Genomic DNA, 7,478 nt, shown 5'->3' with positions numbered 1-7,478 from the left:
TCTAAAAAGAATTCTAGAAGGTGTTATAATCTCTTCCATTCCCTCAACATTTTGAACATCAACATAAGATTGAGTGTATTGCATACCTTGAACCAAAGACGATGTGCCTTGAAAATAAGATGAAAAAGATGGAATATCACCTACTTGATGTGTTGATGTTGTGTCTTCAACATGACATGATGGAGTGTGTACATCGTCAGATCTACAAATTAGTGTCTCTTCAACATGAGAGGATGATATGACTCCAACATTGGAAGATGGTGTAGCTTCACAATTCAATTGTCTTCTCGTGTCTTCAACATGACATGATGGAGTGTATACATCGTCAGATCTACAAATTAGTGTCTCTTCAACATGAGAGGATGATATGACTCCAACATTGGAAGATGGTGTAGCTTCACAATTAAATTGTCTTCTTGAGCATAACAATCTCATTCATTCTCTTTGTCTTTCTAATTCTTCCGCTTTGTTTCTTTGTATCAATGGTTCTTGATCCTCTTCAAAAGTCAATTCTTTATTATTGCTTTGCAATTTTCTTTGTTCATGTAATAGTTTCATTTTATCTCTTTTAATTGCCAAATCTCTCTTCTTATCTTCATTTTTTTGAGTATGTCAAATATTCAAACATCTAAATTACTTACAATGTGTAAATTGCAAATCATTCAAATACATATACAAATTACAATTATTTGAATGAATACACAATATATATTAAACAACTTGTCAAATTTCTAACCATTTCGAAATAACATTTCATTCAAACATACAAATTTCAATGAATTCACTATATATTAAATAACATGTCAAATTATAATTAAATTTGTATCTATATATCAACAAACAATATTTAAAAAGGATTGCACTAACCTTTTCTATACAAAGAATATTCAAAAAGTCTTCAAATAGTGTTTGCTATGTTGAAACCTATGTTTTTTGTCGGAACAACAGAATGCACAACAGACCAAAAGCAGAGAATGGATGAAATGGGACCCAAACTTGCTTTTTTACCATTTTTGGGTGATTTGACATAGTGCACACACCCTATAGCACTTACGCAATATGTCAAAACACATCTCTCCTTATCCCACCATCCCCCATCCCCTACTCTCTCTCTCTCTCTCCCTACTCTCTCTCCCCTCTCCCATCCCCTACTCTCACTCTCACTCTCCCTCTCCTACTCCCTCTCCCATCGCCTACTCTCTCTCACTCTCCCTCTCCTACTCCCTCTCCCATTACCTACTCTCTTTCTCACTCTCGCTCTCCTACTCCCTCTCCCATCACCTACTCTCTCTCTCTCTCTCCCATCCCCTACTCTCTCACTCTCTATCCTCTCCCATCCCCTACTCTCTCTCTCCTCTCCCATCCCCTACTCTCTCTCTCTCCCCTCTCCCATCCCCTACTCTCTTTCTCTCACTCTCCCTCTCCCACTGCCTACGCTCTCTCTCTCTCTCTCTCTACCTACTCTCTCTCACCCTCTCTCCTCTCCCATCCCCTACTCTCTAGATCTCTCACACACACTCTCATCCCCCCTCTCTCTACCCCTCTCCCACTCCCTCTCCCATCACCTACTATCTCTCTCTCTCAAGTTATCTCTCCTTCTCTACTCTCTCTCTCTCATCCCCTACCCTTACTCTCTCTCCCCCATCCCCAACTCTTTCTCACACTCTCTCCCATCCCCTACTCTCTCTCACACTCTCTCCCATCCTTTCACTCTATCTCTTCCACCTCGTACTCTCTCTCTACCACCCCCTACTCTCCCTCACACTCTCACACTCTCTCCCATCCCCTACTCTCTCTCTTTCACAAACACACACACACACACACTCTTATCCCCCCTCTCTCTTCTCTCCCATCCCCTACTCTCTAGATCTGTCACACACACTTCCATCCCCCTATCTCTCTCCCTCTCCCACTCCCTCTCCCACAGCCTACTATTTCTCTCTCTCCTTCTCTACTCTCTTTCTCTCTCATCCCTTACTCTAACTCTCTCTCTCTCATCCCCTACTATCTCCCATCCCCTACTCTCACTCTCTCTCCCATCCCGTATGAGCTCTCTCTACCACTGCCTACTCTCTCTCACACTCTCACACTCTCTCCCATCCTCTACTCTCTCTCTCTCTTACACACATTCCCATTCCTCCTCTCTCTACCTCTCCCACTCCCTCTCCCACTACCTACTCTCTCTCCCCCATCCCCTATTCTTCTCTCTTTCACAAATACACACACTCCCATCCCCCCTCTCTCTCCTCTCCCATCCCCTACTCTCTAGATTTGTCACACACACTTCCATTACCCCCTCTCTCTCCCTCTCCCACTCCCTCTCGCACTGCCTACTATCTCTCTCTCTCTCTCACTCTCTCTCCCATCCCCTACTCTCTCTCTCTCTCTCTCTCTCTCCCATCCCGTACAAACTCTCTTTGCCACCCCCTACTCTCTCTCACACTCTCACACTCTCTCCCATCCCCTACTCTGTCTCTCTTACACACATTCCCATTCCCCCTCTCTCTCTCCCACTCCCTCTCCTACCGCCACTCTCTCCCATCCCCTACTTTATCTATCTTACACACACTCCCATTCCCCCTCTCTCTCCCTCCCACTCCCTCTCCCACTGCCTACTGTCTCTCTCTCTCACTCTCTCCCTCTCTACTCTCTCTCTTTCCCATCTCCTACTCTCACTCTCTCTCACACTCTCATACTCTCTCCCATCCCCTACTCTCTCTCTTACACACACTCCCATCCCCCCTCTCTCTCCCTCTCCCACTACCTACTCTCTTTCTCTCCCATCCCCTACTCTCTCTCCCCTCTCACATTTCCTACTCTCTCTCTTTCACACACACACACACACCCATCCCCCTTTCTCTCCTCTCCCATCCCCTACTCTGTCTCTCACTCAGTCTCCCTCTCCCACTCCCTCTCCCACCGCCTACTCTCTCTCTCTCTCTCTCACTCTCTCTCTCTCTCACACACACTCTCACTCTCACTCTCTCCCTCTCTTTTCTCTCTCTACCACCCCCTACTCTCTCTCACATTTTCACTCTCTCCCATCCCCTTCTCTCTCTCTCTCTCTCTCTCTCTCTCTCTCTCTCTCTCTCTCTCTCTCTCTCTCTCTCTCTCTCTCTCCTACACACATTTCCATCCCCCCTCTCTCTCCCTCTTCCACTCCCTCTCCCATCACCTACTCTCTCTCCCCCATCCCCTACTCTCTCTTGAGCTACTCTCTCTCTCTCCCCTCTCCCATTCCCTACTCTCTCTCTTTCACACACATGCACTCCATTCTCCTCTCTCTCACTCTCCCTCTCCCACTCTGTCTCCCACCACCTACACTCTCTCTCCCCCATCCCCTAATCTCAATCTATCTCTCCCATCATGTACTCTCTCTCTTCCCATCCCTTGCTCTCAATCTCTCTCTCCCACCCTGTACTCTCTCTCTCTGCCACCCCTACTCTCTCTCACACTTCCTCTCTCTCCCATCCCCTACTCTCTCTCTTACACACATTCCCATTCCCCCCTCTCTCTCCCTCTCCCACTCCCTCTCCCACCGCATACTCTCTCTCTCCCATCCCCTACTCTCTCTCTCCCCTCTCCCATCTCCTACTCTCTCTCTTTCACACACACCACACACTCCCATCCCCCCTCTCTCTCCTCTCTCATCTTGTACTCTCTAGATCTCTCTCACACACACTCCCATCCCTCTCTCCCTCCCTCTCCCACTCCCTCTTCCACTGCCTATTGTCTCTCTCTCACTCTCTCCCTCTCTACTCTCTCTCCCTCATCCCCTACTCTCTCTCTCTCTCTCTCTCTCTCTCTCTCTCTCTCTCTCTCTCTCTCCTCTCCCATCTCCTAATTTCTCTATTTTCCAACCCTAGTCTCTCTCACACTCTCTCCCATGCCCTACTCTCTCTCTCTCACACTCCCATCCTCCTCTCTCTCACTCCTTCTCCCACTACTTAATCTCTCTCTACCATCCCCTACTCTCTTTTCCACCCCTACTCACTCTCTCACACTTCCTCTCTCTCCCATCCCCTACTCTCAATCTCTCTCCCCCATCCCGTACTCTCTCTTTTCCACCCCTACTCTCTCTCACACTTCCTCTCTCTCCCATCCTGTACTCTCTCTCCGCCACCCCTATTCTCTCTCACTTCCTCTCTCTCCCATCCCCCCACTCTCTCTCTCTCGCCCCTCTCTCATCCCCTACTCTCTCTCTCTCTCTCTCTCTCTCTCTCTCTCTCTCTCGCACACACACACACACACACACACACACACACACACACACACACACACACACACACACACACACACACAACCATCCCTCCCTCTCTCTTGCTCTTGCATTGCATCTCTTCTTCCTTCTCTATGCACTATTTAGGTCTCAATAGTGCGTGCACACTATAGCACATGTAAGCTATTGAGACCCAAATTCAAAAGATTTAAATAATGTGTGTGTGCTATAGCACCCACACTCTATAGGGCATATGTGTTATTCGAAGCTTTGCATTAAAACCAAGCCTAAGGCTTGGTTTTTCCTTGGAGATTGAACCCAAAGGTTTGGAGTTTATAAATAGGTTTGAGATGTGTTTTGCTGCAAACATATAAAAAATGATTAATTTTTCTTTTGTGCTCTCCTTCAAGATTCCTCGTGGTTGGGCATCGATAAGATCAGGTTACATGACATTGTAGGTCTTTGTGTTAACTATATAACCATATAATTTATTTTTAATTTAAACTATTTCAAGCCTTTCATCTATTATTTCTTTTGAATGTATGTCCATTTTTTGTCAAAAACCACCATATACTAATTGGGCTATAGATTTTAGCTCATTCATCAAATTTTGTAACAACTTAGTTTTTTAGAAACTAGACTCAGTTCTACACATTAAAAAAAAAAAGTCTTGATTTTAGATTAGTTTTCAATTATTTCTAGGGGGAGCACACAAATATTTCACATTTTTGGGATGTGTCTAGTTAAAAAATTCATTAAAAAAAATACACATTATAAAATTACCCAAAAAATCTGGGATAAACTATATAGTGTTAAGTAACTTTTGACTAGAGCGATTAAAATATTTCAAAAAAAAAGTTAAAATTTTAGGGGGGCCACACTTTGTACTGTGTTATGTTTTTTTGAAATAAATAGTACCACTTTCTGTGGCCCCCTTTTTTGAGGACCTAAAACTAAACCATTTTGAAAAAAAAACAGTAGTTTAGAAACTAGATTCAAAGGACTATGACTTTTGTTTTTGTCATATCTTAAAATTTTGGGCATAACTATCTTCAAATTCTTGTTGAAGTTCATAAATTGTTGATTTTAGAAAAAAGGTGTCCACTTATACCCCCCTTTTGGCACCACAGCTTGGTGCACTTACCCGTACACACACACACACACACATGTATATACATTCATACAAACATACATATACAAAGATCATAAGGGCATGGCAACGAGATGCAGAGATACATATATAAATACATATGTAGACATGCATGCATGCATACATACATACATACATCTGCATATGCAATTTTATCACCTTGGAAAATTGTATTTGATCTTTAGTCAATCACCAAGAGATAATATAATTTATAAGTACAAATTTTTGCATACTTAGTTTGCTATGAATAGTTTTGATTGAATTCGTCTGAGGAGAGTGAGTCTACTCATGATGATAATGGCTCCATGTATTGGGTTTTTAGAGGAGAGAAACTTACAAATATTAGATGTTGTTTACGGATATGGGATGATTCGTTTGTGTGAATGGCTGATCTGGCAAGTTGCAAAAAATTAGGGTGTCAGTTGCAAGTAGTTTCATTAATTTTATAAGGAAATCAACTTTGAAAGTGGGATGATCAAAATTGGCATGTCCATCCTTATGCCAGATGTCTCTATCTCATAATTGAAATTACCTCAAATGACAAGTGACAAATTATTGAATATATGCAAAATTAGAAGAAAATTCACCTATAATATTTTTGAAGGACAAAAATATAATAAAAATATAATTTGGTGGAAAAAGCCATGAGCTATGTGGCTCCACATTGTGGCTATTTCACTGTCCAATAGTGGAAACTCTTCACGTCAAGTATGAAGATCTTGAAATTAAAAAAGATAACTATTAGAGATCTATATTTGTGTTTTAGTGATAACAAATATATAGTCTAATTTTAAGAAAAATAATAGTCTTAAATGTATATGATTAAATAAAATAAACAAGAGTACTAGTTGTAGTTGTATAATTCTAGTATTATTGATTATGTTAAACAAAATGTTCAATAAAACAAGTATGAAGTAACATAAATGGATCATTTGCTCGATCCTATTATGACTTAATGTGAATGTATCCAATCATTACCTAGACGATATTATACATGAGATCTTTACTCAATCACCAAGATATAATATAATCTAAAGTACATATTTCTGCATACGTAGTTTGGTATGACTAAATTTGATTGAATACAAAGATAATTGTTTGTGTGAATTCAAAACATGAATTATCAATTTAATTTAGCACAAGTACTATGCAAGTGTGTATGTATGCATGTAAAGCAGTTCACATACATACATGCACATATGCATACAATCATTATAATAAGTTATCCTTGAAGCTGACCAAAGCTATTATATATGAACAAGAGATACATGTTTAGAAGAAAAAGAAAAGAACACTTACATAGGTACCTGTTCTCCCCTTGAAGAAAATCATAGAGAAAGGGCATGAAGATCACAAGGGAACGACAACAAAATCCTAAATCTCCACTGATCTCCACCCTCATTCAAAGCTTTCCACCCTCTTTTGTGCACAACTCTTCACAATCAATCAAAATAAATGGAGAATGATTAATGTCATGTTTTCTTTTATTTTTTGTTTATAATGCATAATCCACAATCCACAATATCTCTTTGTATACATACATACATACATACACACATGAAAACGACAATGCACTTTCTAAGAGTTTACAATTGTTCAAAAAAATTAATGTTTTACAAGAAAATGCATTTGAAGAACTATTAACTTAGAAGAAAGAACATGGTCTTGAAATAGTACAAAAAGTGCTTGATATGAGAGGTCCGCAAGTGAGGGTTTTGACCAATCTTGAAAACTTGAATGTTGAAATGAAAGCTATCGATGGTCAAACACCTATGCCAAAGTTACAACACACTGTGAAATTGATTTTAGATAAGGTAGAGGTAGATCTTCAAAAGTTTGATAATCAACATTTAAGGCACGAGAGTGAAGGGGAAGGAGTTACTTTAGAAAGAGAATGAGAAGGAGCGGCTTTAGAAAGAGACTACATGACACAAACAACAACTAGAAAACATAGAAGATATTATGGGAGCCACTAGATAGAATCCAAGAAAGTGTTATGGTAGGTACTATGACATTGGAATCACTTTCAAGTGTCTTTGAGAATTTACAGTCCAAATATCAAATGCTTATAAAAGTGTTTCAAGTATTGACACGGTCTCCCTACAACGA

This window comes from Cupressus sempervirens, chromosome 2 (genome assembly GCF_028749045.1).
Source record: "Cupressus sempervirens isolate cs-2001-9-10 chromosome 2, ASM2874904v1, whole genome shotgun sequence".
Classification (NCBI taxonomy): domain Eukaryota; kingdom Viridiplantae; phylum Streptophyta; class Pinopsida; order Cupressales; family Cupressaceae; genus Cupressus; species Cupressus sempervirens.
This window is presented reverse-complemented; position numbering follows the sequence as displayed.